This window comes from Anas platyrhynchos, chromosome 20 (genome assembly GCF_047663525.1).
Source record: "Anas platyrhynchos isolate ZD024472 breed Pekin duck chromosome 20, IASCAAS_PekinDuck_T2T, whole genome shotgun sequence".
Classification (NCBI taxonomy): domain Eukaryota; kingdom Metazoa; phylum Chordata; class Aves; order Anseriformes; family Anatidae; genus Anas; species Anas platyrhynchos.
In genome coordinates, this window is record NC_092606.1 from 9067397 (window position 1) to 9092452 (window position 25056).

The 25056-nt window shown below is 44.6% G+C and overlaps 1 long non-coding RNA gene across 4 annotated transcripts in view; it reads left to right on the forward strand.

Annotated features, from left to right (window-relative positions):
• The window catches only part of LOC106016501 (uncharacterized), a 331834-nt gene that overhangs the window by 103174 nt on the left and 203604 nt on the right, over positions 1-25056 (forward strand). For 3 of the 4 annotated variants that reach the window (XR_011804223.1, XR_011804224.1, XR_011804225.1), the window contains exon 31: positions 16757-16884. This is a non-coding gene — a long non-coding RNA (uncharacterized lncRNA). Of the gene's footprint in view, positions 1-12664; positions 12873-16756; positions 16885-25056 lie in introns of all 4 variants that reach the window. The other variant, XR_011804222.1, reaches the window with a different exon arrangement.

Genomic DNA, 25056 nt, shown 5'->3' on the forward strand with positions numbered 1-25056 from the left:
GAGCATCTGACCCGACATCCGTGAGCAGTACCGATCTGCAGGAGGGTGGCTGAGCACCACGCACGTGAGCATTGCTCTGGCTGCCCTTGCCCTCCACCTTGTGATCCAAGGGGGGGCTGCACCACTGTGGCAGCTTGGGAAGCTACCTGGAGCAAATTGAGACAGGAGGGATTTGAGTTGTCCTTTGGGGATGCAGTAACCATGGAAACTGAAGGGAAACTAGCTCTCAACTTTCTTCTGATGCCAACCTGATGGCTTAAAAACTCTTCATTAATACTTTGATATGTTTGAGACTGAGCGCTGTGTACAAATTCTTCTGGGGAGTAAACAAAAGCATAGAGATTAATAATGGAGAAGTAGGGGAGTGTTTTTACATCAGGAGAGCCGGGTGTGTTGGTTCTGATGAAGCAGTGCCAGTTGACTCGTGCTCCAAGCCCCTGAAGTGATGGTTTGTGTTGGGGCTGGGCTGGGTACTGGCTCGTGCCTCACCAAGTATTGCGGTTCTGAACTCTTACACTAACCAGCAGTTCAGCCTGAGCAGCCTCGAGTACAGATGTGGTTGCACTGGTATAAACATCCTTGGCTCCTTCAAAGCTGCAGGGGTGTCCTGGTAACCACCTAAGGAAGTCAGACCAGTCATTGCTGAGGGGTTAGAGCTGTACAGTGTGTGTCACGGGAGTGTGGGGCATGCTTGGATCCCATGAAAATGTCAGCTGAGTATCAGAAAAGCAAATTAAAAAAGTAAGTCATCAAGAAACAGAAAATAAAATGATGTAATTGTGCAAATTCATGGCTGGCCCATATCCTAATGCTGCATGGTGTTCTGCTGCCTCTATCCACTGTGTTAGACCTGGAGAAGGCTTGGAGAAGGGGGACACTGGTTGTCAGTGGTGAGGAGCAGCTGCTTTGAGAGAGGTGACTGCGTATGTCAGCGCTCTGCAGACTTGGTGGAGACACAGCAGAGCTCTGCAAAACCGTGAGTGGCCCAGAACGGGCAAAAGGGATTGTTTGTTCAGTCCCTGTAGCCCAAAACCCAGGAGGTATGGGCAGGGGTAGCAGGTGTAGAAGGCAAACGGAGGTGTTAATATGTCTGTGAATCTGCTGGGCAAAGACCGTCGTACAGGCAGAAAGAGTGTGTGGGTTCCAGGGAGTCTGCACAGTGTTTGGAAGAGATGTCTCCTGAGTGTTACTGGATGGACAAACAATGTTAGTTTCTTGACTTCCCTTCAGCAGAAAGTGCTCAGAGGCTGTGAGGTAACTGAGAAGCAGCATGGATGCTTTTCTATGCGCTCCTGCGCCTTTCTAGGGTCACCTTACCCCTGCCGGGGTGCTCGGCGAGATGGGGTTCTCTCACCTTCTTGGCTGGCTTAGTCAGAGCATTAATGTGTAAGCAAATACGCTATGCAGAAGTGGTTGGGGCTGCTGCTGTCTACCTTATGCACTTATCTTACAGGTTTAATTCATTTTTAATTGCTTATAATACTGCTCACTGTGCAATGTCACATCTCTACTGACACTAGCTTTTTGTTTGCACAAATAGGATGTTTGCGAAGTGCAGGATTATGCACCAGTTATTTTTTCATAGAATAGCTTATCTTTTCAGAGAGATGTAGAAAGTGAAAAATGAAATGGCTCTGCAGACTAAATGAAGTGAGCTATTATTTTTTTCTGTAGACTGCTGCTAATTTTTTCCCACATTTTTTTTTTTCAAAAATCACGATTCTGTTTCTTGCTATAACATTATTTCTTATGCAATTAGTTCTACTTACACAGCTTGCACGTAGAAGTATCAATGTGGAGGTGGTCAGGACGCTTCCATCTGAGATCTGGCTGGGGGTTTGCTGTACCTGCTACTGCCTGCATTACAGCCACGCTGTGATGCTCTGCATCGGCCTTGCTGGAGCCAGGGGGAGTGCCCCAAGCCCGGGGTTTGGGTTCTGCTGGTCCAGCCAGCACAGACAGCAGCAGCAGGGTTGTCCCGGAGCTGGGGCTTTAGCCCATACTCCTGATGAGGGGATGAATTCTGCCAATGCCCCACATGAGTACCAGCCAGCACGGGGTGCCGAGGCCATGCCCGACCAACTTGCACAGGGACTCACTGCCATCTGGTTCGGTTTTGCCACCTTTTGGGGTGTGGGTCCTTCCACGAGCTGGCACTGATTGAATAAGATGCTTACTTTTGTAATGAATTCATCGTTAAAGGTGAATTATCCCAAATCTGGTACAACCTCTAATGCGTTTGATATTTTAGAGTCACTTAAAATAAACAAACACTGAAGCTAATGTTCCCAGCAATCTGGAGGGAATTAACATCACACTGCAAAGGGTGTTTAAATTACTTCTAAAATTCTAATTAGCCCATGAACAGCAGTGTATGTGGGACAAATTGCCTGGCTTCAAAACAAGACAATCAAAAAAGACAACAAAGGAAAGCAAAGGGTGGAGGATGGCAGCCGTCAAATAAATGAAGCCGACCCCATCCGTTTATTTAAGTAATAGCCTATTTTGTGGCTTGTGTTACATTGTCCCATGTTTACAGTGCTCTGGGAGATCAGGAGGCAAAGGAGAAGCTTCAGTGGCTTAGAAAGAGAGCTCGACAACTAAAAATGATGGCAATAAAATCCCAGATGCTTAGTTGCAAAGAAATTAGCTGGAAACCAGTTTGGGGTGGTTGTTACTGGAATAATCAAAGCAATTATTCTGCCATAGACTCCACCTTTCCCACAATTGCTTCACTTCCTCTATTCATATATAAACCATCAGGAATTGGATCAGAGGCATTTGTAGCTCTAAATGGACTGTCCACCCCCCAAAAAATGTGGAGTCCAGAGGTTTTTCACACTCCTGATGTCTTTCTGTACTGTGGGTGTGCCAGCGAGTAGTAAAACACCGCCCTGTAGCGGGATGCCTCACTGTGCCCTTGTGCCTGCTGCCGAGATGTGAGATACTCTTAGGAAAGTTTCCATGGCCGGATCCTGTCTGTCAGTGCTTCCTACTGTTGGCCTTTTAGAGGCCGTCTGCTTCAGTCATAGAAAGTTGAACCATGCTCTTGTCAGGTTTGTGCCATATAACTCGAGTAGGAATTTATTTATTTGTTTTTTGGTCTTTGCAATAGCGCGTGCTTTTCCCCAGCATGTGATCAGTTTTGCTTGTTTTGGCTTAGGGCTGTTGGGTAACTGCAGCCTTCCAGCGATGAATACTGGGAAAGCAACAGTTTGCCTTGGGTTTCCTGGGGTTTCTGTGGTTTTCTTTGCTAAACCAAATCCTTCTTCTGAATCAAGAGAACTGGAAGTATTACATTCTCTAACTTTTTTCCTTATCTCAAGTTTTTAAAGTCCCTTTAAAAAGGAGACACTAAAGAGAAAACAAAAACAACCAGAAGCTGTTAGTCACTTTTCATGCAGCTTGCTTCTGCTAGTTGATAGGCAGCCGTGATTTGTTCCGTCTGACTCATGGCATCTCCGGCCTAAGTTCGGTTCAGAGATTTTGCCCCTTCAAGTGGAAAGAAAAAAAAATGCTGGGCATGGCTGTGATTCCTGCCCCTTGCTATCAGGTGAGCTTCCAGGCAGAGTGCTTCCATCCACCTGCAGCTCTGCCCAGGGCCGTACTGCATGCCGAATGGTGATGTTTGCTCTTGTACCATACTGGTTTGTCTGATTCTCAAATGTGTGAACATTTCATGCCCCTCTGAAGCCTGCTCCATGCAGCTATTTTTTCTTGCACGTTGTTGAAACCCAAAGACGGAAAGAAGACACAAGTAGTATCTCTCTGGGACCCATGGAAACGTGTTTGCTGGATAATACCTTTGTGATAAAACACTGGCTTATGCTCCAAGTTACAGGAGGACTTTTTCCAAAGATGTCTTCCTTTCAGCCTGTCACCTTCACAGATCCCAGACCTAGAAATGCTCGGGTCCAGAAGAACCAGCTGTTGAGATTTCTGGATGTGGACTTCTAGCTCATCGCTGGTGGAGGTTCTCAGAGGACCAGAGGCCAGACTAGAAATTGGCTTTTCAGTCTGAGACCACAGCAGAGTGCCTGTGTCCATGGCTCTGCTGAACCTCTGTGTGTTTGTTAAGTGTCCCTATAGTTCCTCTTCCCAAACCATATGTTTGTGGTTTTTGATTAAGGTGTTTTGAAACTCTCATTTTCTTTAAAAATAAAACAAGAATAAGGCTGGAAGTGTGGGCCATTAGCTTTTCCATTGCATGAGGCAGCACTTCTCTCTGAAGAGATGAAATTAAAATGTTCAGTCCGAATGTTTCTAGGTGTCCTATAATAGTCATTAATGTAAATTAGTTATTTATTTCATTAACTAGGCCAAAGCTTACACTCTGGCTGATTGCTGAAAAAGAAAAAACCTGTCTGAATTAGATCAAAGAAATTAAAATAAGAACCACTCAATGGCAGCAGTTAATGAACTGTAACTAACTGAAAAAAAAAGTCTCCTTCCAGTAGCAAAACAGCAAGAGAATCATTCTGTTTTGTAAATGCTCCGAACACACCATTTGCATTACCCTCCGCCATTAAATTGCCTAAACACCCCTAAGGGGCTTCCCTGCACGCTGTGCCAGGCTGTGTAGCCACAGTATGTTTCAGCAGTGTCCTTGACTCTGACTTTGATTTCCAGGTCCCTGAGACATTGCAAGGAGAGCCGCAAGGGGGAAGGTCTCGTGTCTGGCTGTAAAAACACCTCTGCTCTGCCTCACTTATGTGAGTCTCCCCAGTTTTATTGCTTTCTTGCTGCCAGGCTCAGCCATTTCCTCAGTGACTGCATGTCACCAACAGACATCGATCTCCAGGTTCTTCCCTCAAAGTCTCTGCTTCGATTCAACTGTTGCAGAAGCAGCTCAAGCTGCAGCCGGGATGAACAATGCACTCCTTTGGCAAAACTGCTGAAGTCAAAGCAGTCTTTGTCCTTCAGAGTTCTTTCAGAGTGTACAGATCCTGCATCCAGCCTGCAGTAGTGCCTGTCTGGCTTACCCACAAAATTCATCTGTGAATAACTTTATGCTCAGTACCTTGTCCCTAGAAGCCAGGAATCTCAACCTGAGGACCTAATTTCAGTATGGAAGATGAAGTGGAGGTAATGCATTATTATCCTTCTGTCACAGATGGAGAAAGGAGGTGGGAAATGATTTATTCAAAATGCTTGGGGGTATTTGAGGTCTAGCTACAAGCTACAGGATTCCCTGAGAGGGAATCTGGTTGAATCCAGGTTGTGCACTCAACCCATCGCTGAGAGAGTGCCCAAAACTGTGCTTACCCCATTGCAAACCATAAAGCATTTTTTTCAACACAAAACAAAGTGGGCTTAAATTTTCAATCTTTGTCATATGACATTATTTCTACAGGACAAAATCTCTTCTATAATGTACCTGACTTTTTTTTTTTTTTTCTGAAAGTGTTAATTTTTTGGTAGTTGCAAGAATGCGTTAATCTCTAAAGGAATAGTCACTGCTGTCTGCCAAGTAGTTTTTATGAACAGTTTTTATTTCCTGAAAATACAAAATGAAAGTTAGGAAAATAATGTAAATTGCATACCTCAAAAATAGTGACTGAAACAGATTTTTCAAAATGGGTGATATTATTATTAATCAATAAGTTATTAATGCAAACCCGAACTGGGAAGTGTGTGTCCAAGAAAAGATTTTTAGGTACTTTTTTTTCTGTGCTTTGGGATAAGATCTACAAAGATAATGCTGAAAACTCTTAGGGCATTCCTTTCCAGCCTTGCTACTACTAATATTTGTGCAATACTTTTCTGCTTCACAGTAGGCCTTCTGTCAAAGCCAGGACACAGTGTTCCACTCTGAATTATATCCATGATGCCGATATGGGAGGGGATGTGAAGAGGCTTAGCAGGGACTGTAAAGAGTCTTTGGAGGAGCAGCAGCAGGTTGCCTGCTGTGTGCTCAGGCACTGGTTTCCTGTGTCGAAACCTGGCAGGTAACCTGGCACTCTAGAAGATGCTATTTGGCAGGTGGTATTGATTTCTGGGGTAGAAAAAAAATCCAGAACAAAAAAGTTTTTTCAGTTGTCTAGCTTAGGTTCACAAAGACCAGCATAGTTCATCTTAATTTCTTCAACAGAGACAGGACTTACACCTTCTTGAACTGACTCTACCAGCTTTACCATGCCTTTTGTTCCTCCCTACATAGTGACTGAATTTCTCTCTGAATTGATGTGCATTAAAAGATAGATATTAGCATTCCCATCACATCAAAATCACCAGATATTTTTCTCTGCTTGCAACAAATGCAACCAATTCAAAATGTGGCTGTAATGTAATAGCCAGACCTTCTCTGAACTGTGTCAGAATCCTGGATCACATCGAACCCTTTCCTTTCTCCCCCCAAAGCATTGATTTCAGCCTATTTCCTGACTTAGATTTTCATCGTCTTCTTGTAGTATCTTTCCCCCTTACAACACAACATCAATGGTAAAACAATTGGAATTGGATTTCTCATACAAGAACGAGCTCCCACAATCTTAGGGAGTTCAGAGCTGTGCGGAGATTGAGTCAGAAAGCCTTTGAATTTGGATTTCCCAAGGGGCTGTTGGGTTTTATTTACATTTCCTATTTCCTGGCAGAGATGTCAGGTGGTGTTTTCTGAATTTCTCTTCAGGAACGGAACTGGAGTGTAAGACATGAACAGAAGGAACTGTAAATTGTCGGTGGCTGCTAGGAGGCACCCTTGCTCTGATCCGCTGTACCTGTACTCCAAGCTTCTCTACTGTGTCCTAGATGTGAAAGCAGCTGGCTACACATGCCAGTGGGCTTTAAAATCGTGTAATTGCTCCTCTTGTGCCATTCTTCAAGCTCTTTCCAGACTCTCCCTTCTCTGTCTGCAAGAGTAAGTTCAAGGCCTGGGAGATGGAAAGCTCTTCAGCCTGACAGTATCCTGTAATGCAACATAAAAACACAGTGAAAACAGACCATTAAAATCTGTCCTTCCCCAAACTTGGCTTGCTCACACTGATCTGTGGTAGACCTGTGTGCCATCTTGCAGTAGAAAGTTTGGAGATGCACTTTCATCTTGTTTATCCTTTTAATGTCAACATCCAGCAGCATTTTTCTGTCAATCTTTTTCTCCTCCCTGTAGAAGAGCAGAGAAGAGGGGGGAGAACCCAAAGCCTAGCAGTTTGACCTTGCATCATTACAGCAATCTCAGTGGAAGCCATTTGATTTAAAAAAAAAAAAATTAACAGCGTCATGTTTTTATTTCCAACACAGGCACTGGAAAAACATTGTTAAATAACGGGCCTGTGTTTCATGTGGTTTCTTTCGCAGCCTTTAATCAATAAAATGTTCTTAGATCAATACAGATGTTATTGCGCTGCTTGGAACCATTTAGAAGTATACGATGGAGGTGGTTACAGCGTAGTCGGTGCATAGTTAAGGATAGCTCTTGGGCACAACACAGTTACAGCTCCGCACATACACAGCAGGTATGAATATCAAATTGGATACACCAGCATAAAAATCACAACATCCTCTCTACAAAGCAACCCCAGATAAGCTGCACTGGGGGAATGAGGGCTGAGTGCACTTAACACTGTGTTTTGTTCCCTATCAGCAATGTCAGCAGAAGTGTTTTGCAGATTTATGTTGATTATTGTATCAGTAAACTGACATAGTCCCTTGCTGAAAGGATGTTTGCAAAATGTCTGGTGCCTCAGTAATAGCAAATAGAGAGGATAATTCTAATTCTGCCAGCTCATTTCAAGTAGATGAGTTTCATGCTGCATGTCATGGGTGGAAAGTTTGGACGTTGCTGATGATCTAGTGTGAGAGGTTATTGTCACAGTAATGTTGGTGCAAATAACAAAACTGCTGCTGAGTGGAGTCTGGAAAATATCAGAACCCTGTTCATAATAATACTTTAACACTGAGATAGTGTTTGTGCCTCCAAAGCGTTACACAACCTCTGAATCGTTAAGCATGTGGATTGGCAAGTTAGATACTCTGTGAACCGAGCCACTGAGAAATCAACCCCCAAGGTCATGGACAGGTTTAGAGCTTCTTCTTTCCTCCTGTATCGGGGGCAGGGTTTGACAGTCTGTTGGCAGAAAACTGGGCTTTTTGAAGAGACCGGTATTGTGTTGAGCAAATCTGTATCTGTGTTTGATCTCTGCAATGTAAGCCATGTTAGAAAATCTTCTCATGCACCAACACTGAGAAAGGGGATGAGCCTGTTGTAGCAGTCTAAAAAATCTCAAATATGGCTGTGGCACGGGGGTGTGATGAGGAAACCCAGCGAGAGGGATGGGGAGCATCATCCCATGGGGACAAGGGCCAGGCTGGGTTGCAGCCCCGAAGTTGTCTGGAGCTGGGGCAGGCCAGGGCTGGTCATGCCTGGAAAGAGAACTGTTGTGAGAACAGTGACCAGGAACCCCAGAGTGTCCTGGTTTGGGATGGGATAGTTGATCTTCTTCCTAGCGGCTGGCATGGTGCAGTGTTTTGGATTTAGGCTGAGAACAATGCAGGTAACGCCCTGAGGTTTCAGTTGTTGCAGAGCAGTGCTTACATGAAGCCAAGGACTTGCCAGTTTCTCACACCCCCTGCCAGCGAGGAGGAGGCCAGGAGTGCACAAGGAGCTGGGAGGGGACAGAGCCAGGACAGCTGGCCCAGGATGGCCAAAGGGATGTCCTATGGCACACAGCATCGTGCTGAACAGTTCATGGGGGGGAATCGGCCTGGGAGGGCTGCTCAGTAGGTGGTAAGCAATTGTGTCGTGTATCAATTATTCTGTATGTTCTTTTATTGTTATTATTATTATTATTCTTTTCCATTTCTGTCCTACTGAACTGTCTTTATCTCAACCCACGAGTTTTACCTTTTTCCAGTTCTCTCCCCCACCTCACTGCGGGGAGCGCACCAATGGCTGCGTGGAGCTGAGCTGCCTGCTGGGTTAAACCACGGCACAGAGCAGTGTGGGAACAGTGACTGGTGACCAAGTACTTAGCTATGCTATCAATTTTAATTTTCATATTAATTGCCATTAATTAACCTGATGTAACGAGCCTGAAGTGGCAGCTAAAAATGACAGTAAGGATGAGTGTGGCTTCTGATTGCAGCAAGTAAAAGCAGCCAGCTTGTTAGTGGAGGTCTGCTGGATACCTGCAAACTCACAGGGAAAGCCTCAGTTCAGCACTGGTTGCAGTCTCATCCTGTTGTGTTTTGAAACCACCGAATCCCCCACACAAGTAATTGTTCATTTTGGTGCAAACTCTGTGCAGTCAGACTCAAATCTCCTGTTTTCAAACCCAATTAGGAGATGGTAATTACCTGTGGGACGTGGGGATTTTGTTTGTCTGCAGGGGCAATGCAGCTATTCTGCTTGTATCTCCCCTTTCAGTTATCAATAAAACAGTAGAGCAAAACAGTATTTTCCTCTCCGAGTTCTCAGGCAGTGTTATGCCAAATGATGGCAATATTATGAGATTGCATGTGTTTGGGAATAATCATGCGAGCTATTAGTAATCATGTCTCACTGTTCTTCAGCAATGCTCACCCCCTGCTTTTGTGTGTTTGACACACAAGGAGCTGTTTGATTATTCTCATCGCTGCCTTATGGACAGGGAAGCTGAGGTCATCCAGTAAGTCAGTGACAAGTCAGAGGATGAATGCAAATCTCGTGAGTCTCGGCGCTGTGATGCACTTCTCCTAGGAACTCAGCCTGTCTAAAAACATGTCTGTAACATATTCTCTGTCCTGGTATAAAGCAACCACTCCAACTCAAGGACAAGCTGAGCAGAGGAAGCATATTGCTAAGCAGCTGTTCAGTAAGGGAGGCCTGCGGAACGTGGAGAACACCGATTTCTTTCAAAAGAAGGAGAGTGGATTGGGAGCCTTTTGTGATATAGACAGCACTCAGTTGCCAGCCACTCTAGGAGGTGAGAAGACGTATTCCGAACTCTTAATATTATTTCCAGTAGGGCAGAAAAGGCAGTTGGCAGCTCCTCATCTGTCTCTGGATGAGGATTTTGTCTTCTCCATTGTAGTGGTCCTAGCTCCGGTGAAGCTGAGAGCATCAAGGAAGAGAACTGCTTCAAATATGTGGGTGTCTTTAGAAATAAACAAACAAACAAAAACCCACAAAGCCAGCCATCTGGCTACCAATCCATCTTAAAATAATTTGTCTCACATATGCTGATAACCACTGAGATTGTCAGAAACTGTGGTGGTCTTTGTCCTACAAAGCAAATTAAGCATGATAAGCTGGAGTTTCTGTGAATTGTTAAGGAGTTCAGAAAATTCATCACTGATAATCGCTGTTTGGATTCATTAATTTTGTTCTCTTCCTTCTCCTGGACTTAGAGTGAGCTTGAACCTGCAATGAGTCTGGCACAAAGGTAATCATTACTGGGAGCAGAATGAATGTGAAGTGAGCAAGAAAGTCATACCACCAGCTTCCGAAATAGGCCTAAATGCTTGAATGCCACTTCACTCTTGTTGCAACTGAAGTGAAAGAACATAAGGAAAAACAAACAGCAAAATCTAGATTGCCGGAGGAGTTTGTTCAGCTGTGAGATTTCCTGTTGCTGGAAATCAGAACAGCTGTTCTTGCCTGGCTCCTGCTATTCGTCCTGGTAAGAGTCTGCTCCTGACCACGGGAATGGAACAGAATAGTTCAATATTCAGCATGGTAGCGGAGCTGAGATGCATGATGTGGGGCTGTCCTTGCATCTGTTTTCTCAGAACTTGCCTATTTTTATGAAGCAATATGCAAACAGCATGCATGCTTTTGGTATGCTGCTGCTTAGAGCTGGTATGAATGGAAATTGGAATTGCGGGAGTGCCCTGAACTGGGTTTGCTGTGACTCCTCTCCCTCCCTTCACAGCTGAGACTGAGAAAAGCACGCAGTTCAGACGATGTACAGAGCGACAAAGTCATTCTTTGCCATGTGTCATTCTTCTCCCTTGTGTACGTCAAATCCAGGAGGAAGGGTGGTGAAATGGCAACTGCACAGTTCAGGATATTAGTGCTCTGCTGGTGCAGGTGAGAGCTTCTTAACCCACCTCTTCTTTAAACTAGGAAATCGTAGTCATCATAGTACAGAAAGAGTGAGCTTGTTTTGGTAAGTGGGATAAAGAAATGCAATAAACAGCGAGGAGTTCTAATCCCAGACCTGATCTCGTAATAGTGCAGCTGAGAAATGTACCCAGAGAACAGTCACAGGGTTTGCTCTGAGGAACCCTGAGCTGTGCCAGGCAGCTCTCTTGGTATGGAGCATGTTAGTGGAAGAAGATTGTTGTTCAACAGCCAGATTTAGGGGGCAATCCAGGTGCCTGAACATGAAGAAGGTTTTTGTGGTTACACGTAGAAAATGCTCACAGGGCCATCAGCAAAGGTCCAGGGAGAGCGAATGGTGGGAAGAGAGAGAAAAACAAATCCACGTTAAAAAAATAAGGCAGTTTAAAAAAGAATGTTTAGAAGAAGCTGCACATCCACTTCTTGAAGTTCTCAAGTCAACACTGGATGCTTTTGCCTTAGTCAAATGCAAGTTACTGAGCTAAGCCTTGGAGTGAATGGATTAAGTATTATGTTCTGTGCCACAGAAACTCAGGCTGGAAAATCTCTTTTGGACTGAAATCTACAGAACAAGAATTAAGTAGCAACATTATTGATCTAATAACTGTAAGCAAAGAATAATATTAACATGTTCCTGAACAACTGCCAGCTGAAAGAAAGATAAATTCAGCATGTCTTACTTGCTACTTGGGCATTGCCCCTTTTTGTTATTTATTATTTCTACTATTTTGCCTTCTGCTTATCATTACTGAAAGTTCCAACATTGCCATTAAGAATCCGTGGCTTCCCAAAGACTGTTGGGCGAGTTTGATCCCAAGCTCAGTGAAGTCGATGGAAAGATTCTGCCTTTTTAAGAATCTCCTGTCCAATTTTCGTTTTTAATTATCGTTAAAAGCAAAACGCAACAGAATAAATAGTAGAGCCAGAAATTATTTGTCAGTCCTCTGTGTCAGGGTCGAACCATTAGATATGTTAGTGTGGGACATGATGTTCCTTGAATGAGCTCACTGAATGCAGTGGATACAAAGGCAGGCATCGGTGCATTTTTGGGATGTCCCATACGCTGACTCCTTGCTGGCTGGAGACACCTCAGAAGGAGCCCAGCCAGTCCCGAACAGAAACCATGTCCGGTTCATGTGTTCAGATGCAGATAAAAAAGGGCTTTGCTTTCACCATCCAATGCCTGCTGAACTGTTCAGTGCTCTGATAGTCTGCTGCTTCTCCTCTCCGGCTTTTCCCCCTTGGGGGATATTTTGTGAAGGTTGGTTTGACTGGCAGCTGAGAAATGCCACGGTAGAGTGAGGAGCAAGTCAGCCCACCGTGGATGTATTCAGCAGCACCTTATTGAGAAAGTGGAGTCCTGGAAGTCTACAGCATGCAACCAGAATGGGGTTTTTGGTGTATTTACATTTAGAGCTGTGCCTCTGGGGTTCTAGCTACTCCTTCATCCCAGAGGTGCGCCTTCTGAACAGTGGGATTCATCCCCTGTAACTTCAGGTACATAAACCAAAAATGTCTACGTGACAAGGAGAAATATTCCATCACCTGTGCAGGGAGAGGAGGGGGACCAGCTGTGTACAGTGAAGGTTTTAATACTCCTTCTGATTGTCCTTCTTCTTCATGTAGCCAGCATGAAGTTAGGAAGCGATGGGATCTCAGCACTTTGCACTACGATCTTCGTGTCGTTTTCACAAGTACTCTCAGGCCACTGACAGAAATGCTGCCCGTGAGTTCTTTGCAAACCATCAACTCGGAGCTGAACTTCAGCAGGACAATTCTGGCCAGGAGGTTCTCCTCTAAACACCGGCAGACACTTCAATGCTGTTTATCTCTGGTAAGACTGGGGTGATTTTAATGCACTCCAAAGGATTTCCTAGCTTTTTTGGGAGTGTTAAAGTTGTATGTTGAAGCTGGGCAGATCTAAGCAGGGATCAGAGGTGGGAGCATTTGCTGTAGCTTGATGGTCGGGGATTTACTCTAGCCTCTGTGATACGATATTTGAGAATTGGGCACCTTGTATTTCTCAGTTCTTTAACTTGTAAAGTCGGAAGCAGCCTTTTCCTTTCAGTTAAGTGCTTTGACTTTTACAAGTGAGAAATGTTAAACAAATAGATTGAAACCACTGCAGTCATGGGAATATATTCTTTAACTTCAGGGAGATTTGGCTTATGGCCCGTATCATATTGTATTGTGCCGGCTCAATTAGGAAAAGAATAATGAATTAAAAGGTCATAGCTCTTTAAATTAAAATGTGGGTAAAAGGGCAAAATGTGTGTGAGGGGCTTCCTCCTCCACTGCCCTGGGCATTTACCATTAACTATCAATGGGAACGCTCCATCCAACAAGTTCCCTAATCTCCTTTTAATCTCATTGAGTCCTGAACGTTTTCTGGAAAACGTTTTTCAGAACTAATCTGCCCGGGCAGGGCGGGGAAAATGTTAAAACACACAAAAATCTGCGCAACAGGAAATAATGTTAGAAAGCTGTGAAAATCATTTATCCTTTTGAAGCGTAATGGTTTTTAATTTTCTCATGCCCTGATCTCCCTGGCAACAATTTAAAAGTGCATAAGCATTCATGAATCAAAGCCGTGCACGTCTGCATTTTTAATTATGTGTCATTGGATTGAAACTTTCCCTTTGATCTTTGCATTTAAAGGGATTTACAATTTAATGATTACAATCCCCCTCCCCCCCAAGTCTGTGCTCGTTATTGAGCAATGTCACCACGGGGTCCCTGTTGGACGGGGGGACGACAGTTTGGTTTGGGATGCCAGAAGCACGTCTGAAACCTGCCTTATGCTCTGGCTCCTGGCAAAGAGCTGCGTGCGGTGGGGCTTCCCGGCGATGGTGACTCTAGGACTTTTGCTCTAGGCAAGATGTTTAAAAACAAAGTGGGATAAAAGAGAGCAAAAATAACCTGGTTGCCCACTAAGCAGTCCGGTGCTCGAGGGAGCTGCCTCTCTTGCCTGGTGTAATGACTCGGGAGCCATGTGGGCACTGCGATTAATGGTGCAAGTACAGCTTCGGTGGCGGTAAGGTGTGGGGAGCACTTCTTGCCAGGAGAAATGCAGCCAACGGGAGCACCTCAATGCTGACGTGGGCTGGGGAGAGCACGGCTGTGTCGCTGTGCCCCTTGGAGATCCCAGGAGGTGGCTTGCAGCAGGGCAGCCAGCAAGCCCGGTGGTCGTGGTCGGAGCGCAGGGTGCCCTGGGGCGACTCGGGTTGAGCCCTGGGGGACGCTTGGTGGGTCTGGAGAAGGTTTGGGGCTGGGGGCTTCACTGTGGGACTTGGGGCTGTGGAGAATCTTAGAATCCTAGGATATCCTGAGTTGGAAGGGACACGTAAGGGTCATCGAGTCCAACTCCTGAAACAAGGGCTGAAATCCGTGAACAGCTCGTAGACGCTACATCTATGAATTAAACGTGTGGCTAAAAGGAGTGGGTGGCACTGGTGAAAGTGCTCGGCTTTGCTGTTCGTGAGGCTCAGAAATGCCCCCTGCATCCCGTGCATGTGCAGCACGTTACCCGCTCAGCACAGAAGCAGTGTTAGAAGATGTCAACAGTTTCCCATTAGGTCTGCGTGCGCGTGTGGCTTGATGCGATGCGCTGCACATACCAGGTGCTCTCTAATGAATTGTTCTTTCAAAGCTTTCTGCGAGATATTTAATTTTCTTGCTGAATAACAGTTTAAAGGTCATGTGGATCGGTGACACGTGCAAAATGAATGCGTGTTACTTTTGATGTGCCCGTGCAAAATCAAGGCCTTGCACAGCCTGCTTTATATGCACAATGTTATTGTATTTTCTTGTAAAAAAAATCAATAAAAAAGTATTAAAGTAAAAATCCTGAGCAGAATATTTTATGTCTTATTAAGCTACTTACAAGTTGAGCTAGATAGCAAGGGTCCTATTAATCAATGCTTTAAGTTGACTCCATGGTGAGTTGATGAGTTGAAAAATTTGTTAAGATCCCTTTTTTGCCTCTCTTTAGAGGGTCTTAATGTGGTAGATTTTGTCAAGTGAGCATACGTTTGTGCCATTAGCAATGAGTTAACATTGCATGATTTCACATTAGAAACATCATTTATTGAGCCTATACTTAAAAAAAGAAAAGCTGCTGTTTTCACTGAAATGTGTTCTGATGATCCAATTTTACAATCATTTTCTCCGATGAAAAAATTCATGGTTACACTATTGACAGCTGCTGCTAAATTGCTCCAGATGGGATTACACTGGAGGTAGACCACTCATCCACAGAAAGGCTGGGGGAAAACATCCGAACAGTTTTAGCCACGATACTCAGGAAATAGTTGTGCTTTTTAGAACACAAGCACCATTTATATCCTACACAAATGCCGTAGATCAAGGATAAGTATGAATAAGGCTTTGGGAACCAGCAGTGCTATAAGGAGGTAAGATAGGAGGAGGCAGAGAACTTGTACAAAAGGAGAATGCTCGGGGCAGAGTCCTGCCTGTGGTGTTTTGTTCTGTGTTGTTTTGGGTTTTGTCTGGAGAGGTGCAGAAGGTAGGGGAGAGTAGCAGGAGCAGCAGCTGGTTTTCGAAGCAGCAGCAATCTACAGAATGTTTCTGCTCATAAGATAATTAGTGCCACAGTGTAATTAGAGGGGAAAGAACGAAAGGAAGATAAGTTTTGCTGAGAGCTTCAGTTCAATTTACAAGGAAGTCTAGGTAACCAGCTAAATATAATGCACTCCTCTTAAAACATTACAAGTTGGTATTAGACTTTAGAGAACACACACCACTGGTTTGTAGGGGTAGGAACAACGGCTTGGAGACATACACCCATAGCTTTTAAAGTCTTTAGACTGAACTTCCTTTACTTGAAACACGTACTGTTTAAATACTTTAAGGTTCTCCTAGTGAAGTTCAGCTTATTTCTGGGTTGTGGGCAGGCTGCTGAAGGCTTTGGCCAGGTGGTGCCCTGGGATGGTTTGCCCCTTGTGGTCCTGTCCCCGCTCTGAACCCTGCCACCAGTGCTGCGGCTGGCACAGGATTGCGATTCTGCAGCATGGTGGCAGCTTGGGTCTCAGAGCTGAGCTCAGCTCATTTTCTAGCTTCAGGCCTTAATGTCACATGGGAAGGGTAAAGAGAACTGTGGCAGTGTGAGTCCAGTATATGCAGGGATTCAGAAAAGGTGGATCTTCTTTTAGAGGCTGGGAAAAGTGCTTTGGACACGGCTGATTTGCTCATTCCTTGCAGTCACCTGCAGTCCCTCATTCCAGCTGCCTTCTGTGGCCCACAGGAGGTGCATTGGTTGGAAAATCTCACTCGATTTCATTAGTGGTATCAATAGATGGATTAAGAAAGCAATGGACTTGGTGCCCTGATTTTCCTCTTGCCTGCAGAAGTGGTTCTTAGTGCAGCTGATACAAGGTGCCGTCACTGCTGTTCTGCATGTTGTGGAGTACTTGCTGGGCTGGCAAGCCAGCAGCCTTCCCCAGGCAACAGCCCCTTTCTCATCCCTGAGTTCACATGCAAGCATTAACAAGCCAACAACAATTATACCAGGCAAAAGCGTAGCTGAGAAAAGCATCAGGCATTCTGGCATCCTCAAAACCAGCATGGCTGCGCTTGAAAACCCAACTGCACTGAAGCTTCCACAAGCTGTTGCCAGATTGTTTGTAAATAAGTTTCTAACATTGTCTGCTCCAAGTTGCTTTGACCTTTGCTATCATAGAATGACATCTCCTTTTCCAGGCTGAAGACGTGAAGTGTGCCACGAGAAAGCTCAAAGGTGACATACCTCGGGGTTGAAGCATCCCATGAGCGTGGTTGTGCTGAATCCCTTCCTGCCAGGATTCCTCCAAAACTCCCAGGGACTCCAGGTAAGTTGTGATCAAACAGCAGTTATTAGTGGCTCTGTAATACTTTTGTTTCCTCTGTTGCCCTTCAGAGCTTCCCTGTTTAATGCCTTCTCTTTGCCTGTTTTTATATTCTTTCCATAATGTTTTGAACTATGGGGGTCATTCAGTATCTCATTTTTCACATGGCTCCTATTAGAAAGTTCTCTGTTCTTGATAGGAATATGAAGAATGATTAAAACTGGCTAAAAACAAGTCAATTCCAATAAAAAATAACAATGAAGCAATGCACATATTAAAATTAGACATATAAATTATTCAGCAAATGATCTTAAATAATAAACACATTTGGGGAAAATATGAAATTGATGTAGTCTTTCCAAAAAGGAAAAACACGACACTAATTGAAAAAAATTGCTCAGCTCAGGATTGCATTTGTTTCTCTTAACGGTTTTTGTGGCTGGAATGGCAGCACAGCAGAGCATCAGCCATAAACCATCAGCGAGGATCCCAGGGTCCTCTGCTACACAGACAAATGACAGAGCCCACTGGTGCCAACAGAAAGTGGGATTCGGATGCAGTGGGGGATCTGCTGTACACCACCACAGACATGGCACGTGGTGGGACAGTGAGTGTAGCTTTCAGCTGGGGGGAAGGAAGAGCAACCTCCCCCTCTCCCTGAGTGCTGTATGTCTGAGTTTGTGGTCATGTTTTCTTCTTTGCCTGGGTTAGATGGATTAAGAACAATTACTCAGACTCGTGAGTGCCAGCAAGCTAGTTGGGAGGAATAGCTTGGGGTGCCTGATGTATGGAAACCCCAGACATGTCCCCTGCACAAATAAACCCTACAAAATGTGCAGTGAATTCAGTGCAACACAATCCCACTCAGCATGTACCGGTTTGTGAAGTCCTGATCACAAATTCCCCTTCCTTTCATTGTAGCCCCGTGGCAAGAATAAAGGCAGTGGGCTCAGTGGGCTCAGCCGCTGGTGGCATTCGGCCTTGGTCCTACAGTGGGTTTGGCAGGGGGGCATTACACTGTGCTCACAGCAGCGTGTGTGCAGACATCTTACCCTCCAGATTTCTGAGCAACGCAGCAGACACTTGAGACCTCTGTGGAGAGTGTTCAGGTCTCGTCTTACCTAAGGTTTCCAGCAGTGGAAGTCAAACATCTCACTCCAGCCTTGGGTGATGACTTAGATTGATGAAAGAAAATTAAAACTTTCAACTCCCTGCCCTAGAGGGAGAATATAATGATCGAGACCAATCCCACTTACCACTTCAAAATTATTGTTATCTTTTTTAAAGAAAGTCAGTGATTTATGAGATATTTAGTGGGCAAAAACCTCTGCAAACACTGGGCTGGCTAGGTTCTAAATGATCTGTACACAACCTGGGATTTTTCTGGCAATTCATATGCTGTCTATCCGTGACTAGTGCTTCTTTCTCCAAGTTGCAGGGTGTACAGAAATAAAAATGATTTGTTGTGCTTGGGTATAGCTTAGGCAGTGGTAATTACTGCATGGTAAGGTACTCCACTTAATCAATGGGCTGATGCACAATTCATTTGAGATTTTCTCATTTGCTCCAATATAAAGGAGAGAAAACAGAAACAGAGGTAACCAAACTGGCCACAAGGAAAAACATTCAAATTCATTACTGTGAACTCTCTGCACTACAAGCTGTACAAATGCGGAAATACAGAAAATACAGGGGGGAAAAAAAAGGAAGAAGACAAAAAATAAATAAATATGACAGTCCCTGGCCTGGCAATCCTTTAGTACAGACAGAAAAACAAGGACCATGAGGAAGACAGAGAGAGACAAGGAGTTCAGAGAAACAGTGCAACATTAAAATCATCATAGTAGGCTTACTGACTTAACAAGCCTTATTGAGAGACAAACCGATTCACTGTAGAACAAGCAAGACATCACAATTTGCAAAGCTAAAGCACTTTCTGGAGAAAGTAGTAGGTGGGTTAGTGCCTAACTGCAAGTGTGACTTGGTGGGTTTTCCTTTGTGCTTTGAGAGGCTGTATGGATAGTCAGGGCTGTGCCACGGCCTCAAGTTTTTTAGCTGCATCATGTGAAAAAGGCTTTCCCGTAGGGATGGTGAGCCAAATTTGACAGAGGCAGAGGGAGGCACTTGGAAAAGTGAGGCAATTTGGCCAGACTTAGGACTACGTTCACCATTGCTACCCCACTGGTCTGGGTTTGGTAGCATTTACCCTTTGCTCATTCTTCCAGACTGCGTGTTCCCAACTGCTGCTGTCAGCATCCGTCAGGTCATGACCTTGGCTGCAAGCCAGAGGTGCTCAGGCTGTGCCCGTCGAGTTACCAGGTTCCTCACCTATGTAAGTGCTCTCTCGTAAGGTTATAAGCAGCCTTGTTTGTAGGAACACGTGGAGGTAGATTTCGTATTCCACATATGTGGGAACGAACACAAGCCATGAAGCATATGCGTTGCTTTTGGAAATGCAGGGAAGGGAGGCACAGAAGGCTGCTGTATTTTTGGCTCTTCAGAAAATCAGACTGCTGCTTAGCAAATCTGGATCTTCAAAACAAGAAGTCCTGGTGGGAGCTGTGGCTCTGCAGGAGTTTGATCAGCCCCCAGTACAACTACTCAAAGCTTTTTTTGTGACACGAGTGAAAGCAGTGAGCCCTGCTCATCTTCAAGTGGGTCAATACAGAACTTTTTTGCAAAATGCTGTATGCTTTGTAAATGGAGGTTAGGTTAGTCACATAGGAGCTGTATGTATGAGCTGTATATAAAGGTGTGTTATATATCCTAACCTTGTAATGCTGATGGACAAGATTCTGCAAATGCTAAATTAATCTGTTTTCTTTTGTGGTTATCCAAGTGAAATTTAACGCAGTTGTAGCTGGAAGTTGTGAAGACTCAGGTTATATCCCAATAGTCATGTAGGAGTACAGTCAAAAGCTATAAAATAACTAGGTTGGTAGGAAGAAATGCACTTTATCAGATTGATACTGCTGGAAAAAAAAATAATCAGGCTCCAAGATGGGCATTTCTAGCACCAGTTTGGTTTGGTGTCATACCGACAGAGCTTGAGTGCCGAGTGAGTTCATGCAGAAGATGGGGAAGCAGAGTCCCCTCCTTTTGCCTCTCACTGTCGAATACCTCCCAGTGTGGAAGTAACCAAAATGCAATGCTGTCAGGCCAGGACTTTGCTTTTTGGGAACCATAAGATGAAGTGTATTGGAGTGCAGGCTGTGCCCTAGCTGGCAACTTGTATGTGCTCAGTGTGCAGCCGTGTTGCATAGAAAATAACCAGATCTGCATCATTGTTGTATGAAAGGTCAAACTCGAGCTGACAGGACTTTTCTGGGAGTTTGCCTCTCTGTGCAAAGCCCATGATGGCATTATGGCTCATCACAGGGGTACTCAAGCTACAGCAATGTGATTGTCTCCATGTCTGGGCGGATAACTCCATGCACAGATGCATGCTCAGTGCACCAACTGTGAAAATGAGAGATCCCTCTGAGGCTTTCAGGGACACGGGTACAACTTCCCAGCAATGTGCCGTGAACCAGGAAAGTTCAGCTCGCAGCACACGCAGGGGAAATTGTGCGGAAGTTTAGGAATTCTTCTGCCCTTTGTTTTTCCTCTGGAAATGTCTCCCTTTGGGACCTCACCACATGTTGCAGGTATCTAACCATAGGTACTCGGAGTTATTAACCTGCATGTCATAAGCACTAAACAACAGCTGTATAGCACAGCACAACATAAATACAACTGGGCTTGTAAAAACATTCGGGTTTTAGGTCATAAGACCCTATGCTTTCTTTTTCCTGACTGCCCCGTTTTTGAGGTGTGTTCGCAAGGAGACAAGACTAGCACCTCATCAGTGATTCACTCCCTAATGAAATGGAAACTGGCGTCAAGAAAGGAGAAAAAAATACTAGGGGAAAAAAGGCAAGATGAATGCCTTTCTTTCTGAAAAGCATGCAGTGAAACAATGGGACTAAATGAGATACATTCCTGACAAAGATCTTTTCTGTTCTCTAAAGGCTTTTATTGTACCTAGAGTTATGTTTTATCTTAAAAAAGTGGTGTTCTTTATTTTATGTGAGCTTTCTCCCCCTCACCCTCTTTTCTACTTGCTGAGATTTAAGTAAGCTCTTGTAGTGCTGTATCTCTGATCAGGCTTAAAGATTTGGAAAGCCCTGAGTTTGCCAGGATAAAAAAGGCCTTAGTATCTAGACACTGATAGATCTGATTCATCACCTCGGGAGGACATTACCACACAGCCTGTGCCACAGATTGTCTTGATAACAAGCTCTGGATTTTTCTTGGCATGCACCTTCATTTAAAGGTCAAAGCTCTTCCGAAGAAAGAGGAATTGCTGGGTGAGAAAAAAAAAAAGTGCTCACATTATCTCAACAAAGCCACACTTGACTGAGGCCAGGGGATTTCAAGGGAGATCGGTGGGCCTGATTCTAGCTGCATGAGAGGTGCTTTCGAGCTGCCCTGAGCACCACAGGGGAAGCAGAGCAGGAGCACGGCACGGCAGGGCAGTCTGTGTCCTGGGCTGGAGCAGGAGGACTCCTCTCCTGCTCCTTCCCCACCTGGGAACAAATGGCAGAACAGGGACATGTCTTGCAGTCCCTGCAGGACCCTGGCCTTATGCACAATGAGAGGAAGACACCCCAATTCAGGGGATCCCCAGACAAGTTCTGGTTTCATTTAGTGAAAATGAATGTCTCCAGCTTTTGACCAAAGGATTTTACTCTCTTATTTCTGTTTTTTTGTTTTTGTTTTCTTTCCTACATAGCTAGGCAATAACCCACTGCATAAGATGTGCTAGACTTCATCTGCTCTTAATCAGGATACCTCCCTGGGTAGCAATTAAGCAGTGATGGCTGCCACTTAATGGGAATGGTAATTTTCACTTAATTGGGGTGTTTCCTAGTGCCTTAAAGTTGCGTGGGTCTCTGTGCATTGTCTGTCTGGGGCTTTAAATGTCTCTTTAGCACGGAGACACAAGCAGTGCTTCCCCATCACCTTGTTCTGCCTGCTCACTTGACCTTGCTGTAAGAAGCGAGGTCAATCAATATTGACTGTTCTGCATATTCCAGTGGTCAGCCCATAATGTAGCCATGCCTTGCTCTCATTAGGAGTTTCTCGGCCCCAGCACGCAGCCACCCACATTTTGGCATTAAATTCACTAAGAACAGCAACTCAAAGACTCTTACAAATTCGTGCTGCTGATGGCTCTGTGCAGCAGAATCGAATTTTAGCATTTAGCAGCACCAGTAAAGGCCAGCAAGAGGACCCCAGCCCCGGGAGAATGGGATTTAGAGCAGATCTTATTCTTTTCTCCAGGCTGCCCCGTAATCTGCTCTTTGACACCAGCCTAATCTTTTTATCACTCTGCACTGAAATTTCATGATCTGGAAAATGATTCCACTGTGAAGCGAGCTGTGTGTGAATAACTGATTTGTTTTTGATTGTGAGAGTAGATCAGAAGGGAGCCAGGTTCACCATTTGACAGAGAATCAAAAAGCTAAAAAGCAGTATGCCCTGTCATAACACATTTTTAAAAAGTCTTCTAAACATTGATTTAAAAATAAATAAAACTGAGGAGTAATACATGGTTTGAAGCTAAAAAAAGGAAAAAAACAAAATGTCACATGTTGACATTTTTAGAATTTTAAATTTGGATTACTGACAATGTTCAAAACCCACTGCTTTCCTCAGCATTGCCTGCTAGCCTGCCTCGTTTAATTCTGAAGAGAAGAAAACTAACAGCAAATGGAAAACAATGATCTTTCCCAGGTGTTGATTAAATGAAAAGCCTACAAGGCACTCCCACAATGGACAAATGAGCAAGTATATTTCTTCAGTTGACATAATACCTGTAACAGGAAACGATTGTGTGTTCTCTGTGCTGGACAACACACAACATAGATTTTTAAGCACTACAGAGCCTGCTGGAGATAATAGTTTTCGTAAGTAGATTCCATCAAGGCTCGCAGATATTTTCCATTTTAATCCTATCTGTAAAACATTGACTTTTCTAATCAATTGTGAAAGTAAATCCTCAGGATTTGCCAGATTATGTGTGAAATGCAATAGGGAGTACTTAAATATATCAGTAAATAAACAAACACATAAATCAAAAACTAGAGAGAGAGAGAAAGCAGCACTCAGTATCCTGGCTCCGATCCATGTTTATTATTTAACTTTAAAATGACAAATCAATGGCAAAATGGAATTAAGTAGCTGTGTAAGCACAGAAGTAATTTTCCCCGTGTATGAGATGCTCATGTTTTACATTACCCAGGACGCAGGGCGCTTACTGAGCGAAGGCAGCACCTCGGCGAGAGCTGGAAGTGGAGCCGAGGCTGAAGGGAGCGCGGATGCCATCTGAGAAGTGGGCCCCTGGGGACAAGTTTCTGGTGGTAGCAGCATGGGCAGTAATGGGAAAGTGATGCATTCGGGTTCTTCAGAGAAGAAAATGAAACTTGCTTTATGATTTGAAGGTAGAGCTGAGCAAGAAGAGGGAAGACCTTGTCTAGAGGTCAAGGCTAACACGGTCACAACTAGTGGGATGTTTAAGCATGACTGATCTGCTAGTGGATGCAGTTGTAACCCTAGGACTGACCTTGATTAGCTAATGTACGTGTTAGCAGGCATTAGTGTTTTGTCTTGTAGTGGGAATTGTATGAAAGTGAGGCTGCTCAAGCGGAGAGCTGGAACACAGGCAGCATCTCAATCTGTTCGGATGTTGTGCTGTTCTCTGCCCCTCTCAGAACATGCCTGTTTCAGCCATCACAGATTGACGGGGGGGAATTCCTGACCATGTTGTGGTGTAGCTGTATTTTACACTTCATTTAAAACCCGTTTTTTCAAGAAGATCAGTGAAACGTCATCTGTGCGTATATTCAGGGGAAGTGGTATTAGGACCAAAGCAAATAATTATTTAAGCAAGAAAATAAACTTGTTCTGTGATTGAGAAGGAGCTCCTGAGGGTAGGAGATAACAGAGATTAAGTAAATCACTAGTTAATAGCAAGTCACTAGTTGCTACTCCAAAACAATATTCTGTGACTAAAAGCTCAGCACTCTACATGGAGAACTGAGAATATGTGGAAATCAAAGGCAAACCCTTACCAAATGTGCCAACCTCAAGCTGTACAGCTTACCACAGCGCTCTTTTCCACAGGGTAAAGTCTAATTCAGCTTGAGTAGCAGTAGGGAAAATCTCAGTGTTTGTGAGCATTTCCTGTGAAACAGTCCCAAGCAGTCACCAGACGCTATTCATAATGTTCAGTTTGCACATCTGTCCCAGTTGGGCTGCCTGGAGCCCAGCTCAGATTTGTTTAAGCTCAGCCTCAGCTTGGGAAGGTCTGGGGGTTGTTAAGATATAACACATTCCAAGTCTCACTGGACCTGCCTGTACCAGAAAACTGAATCAAATTTCAGACACTGCAGTATGCCCAGATGAAAACACAAATGTCAGGGGTGGTTTTACTTGTCTGCCCCTTTGCCAGGCCAAGCCCAAATGGTCCCCTACCTGCATGTCAAAGGTGTCAAAAGTTTGCAGTGTGGGAAAACTGCAACTGAAAAAAAAAATATGTGGAAGCCAACAAAAGTGGCAAGTCAGGAAATCCAGATTTCATCCCAAACAAGGGAATTTCTTGGGTCTGTCTTGCAAGAAACAGTGTTTTGAATAACCCCTGAACATGTCCCTGGAGATCAGGATGGCAAGTGGGCTGAGGGAGCATTGCTTCTCCTCACCAGGTCCTCTGAGCACCCCGGCCACTGTGCTTCAACTACCCCGTCGTTCTCCCCCACAGTGTAAGAGTCAAGACTACCTGGCACCCAAATTTTGCCCTCCCCAGATCCTACAGCCAGTAAGTCCTGCTTGTGCCAGCTCCCATGTGAGCTGCTGTGAAGGGGCGAGCGTGCCAAGGCAGGACGGCGCTGTGGTTCACAGCAGCCAAGGGCACGGGGGACAGGCTTCTAAGTGAAGTGGAAAGGAAAGGAGCACAATGAAGTGTGTCCCTAAATCAGTGAAGAAATCTCAAAACCAAAAGCATCCTACATCGTGGGTTTTATGGCTGTTACAGAGCTCCACTGACTTATTATTGGCATAGACACCAGAGAATGGTTTTATATAAGGAAAAAAGAAAGCTGAGGAGTAATTGAGGGTTGGCTACTAAACCAACAT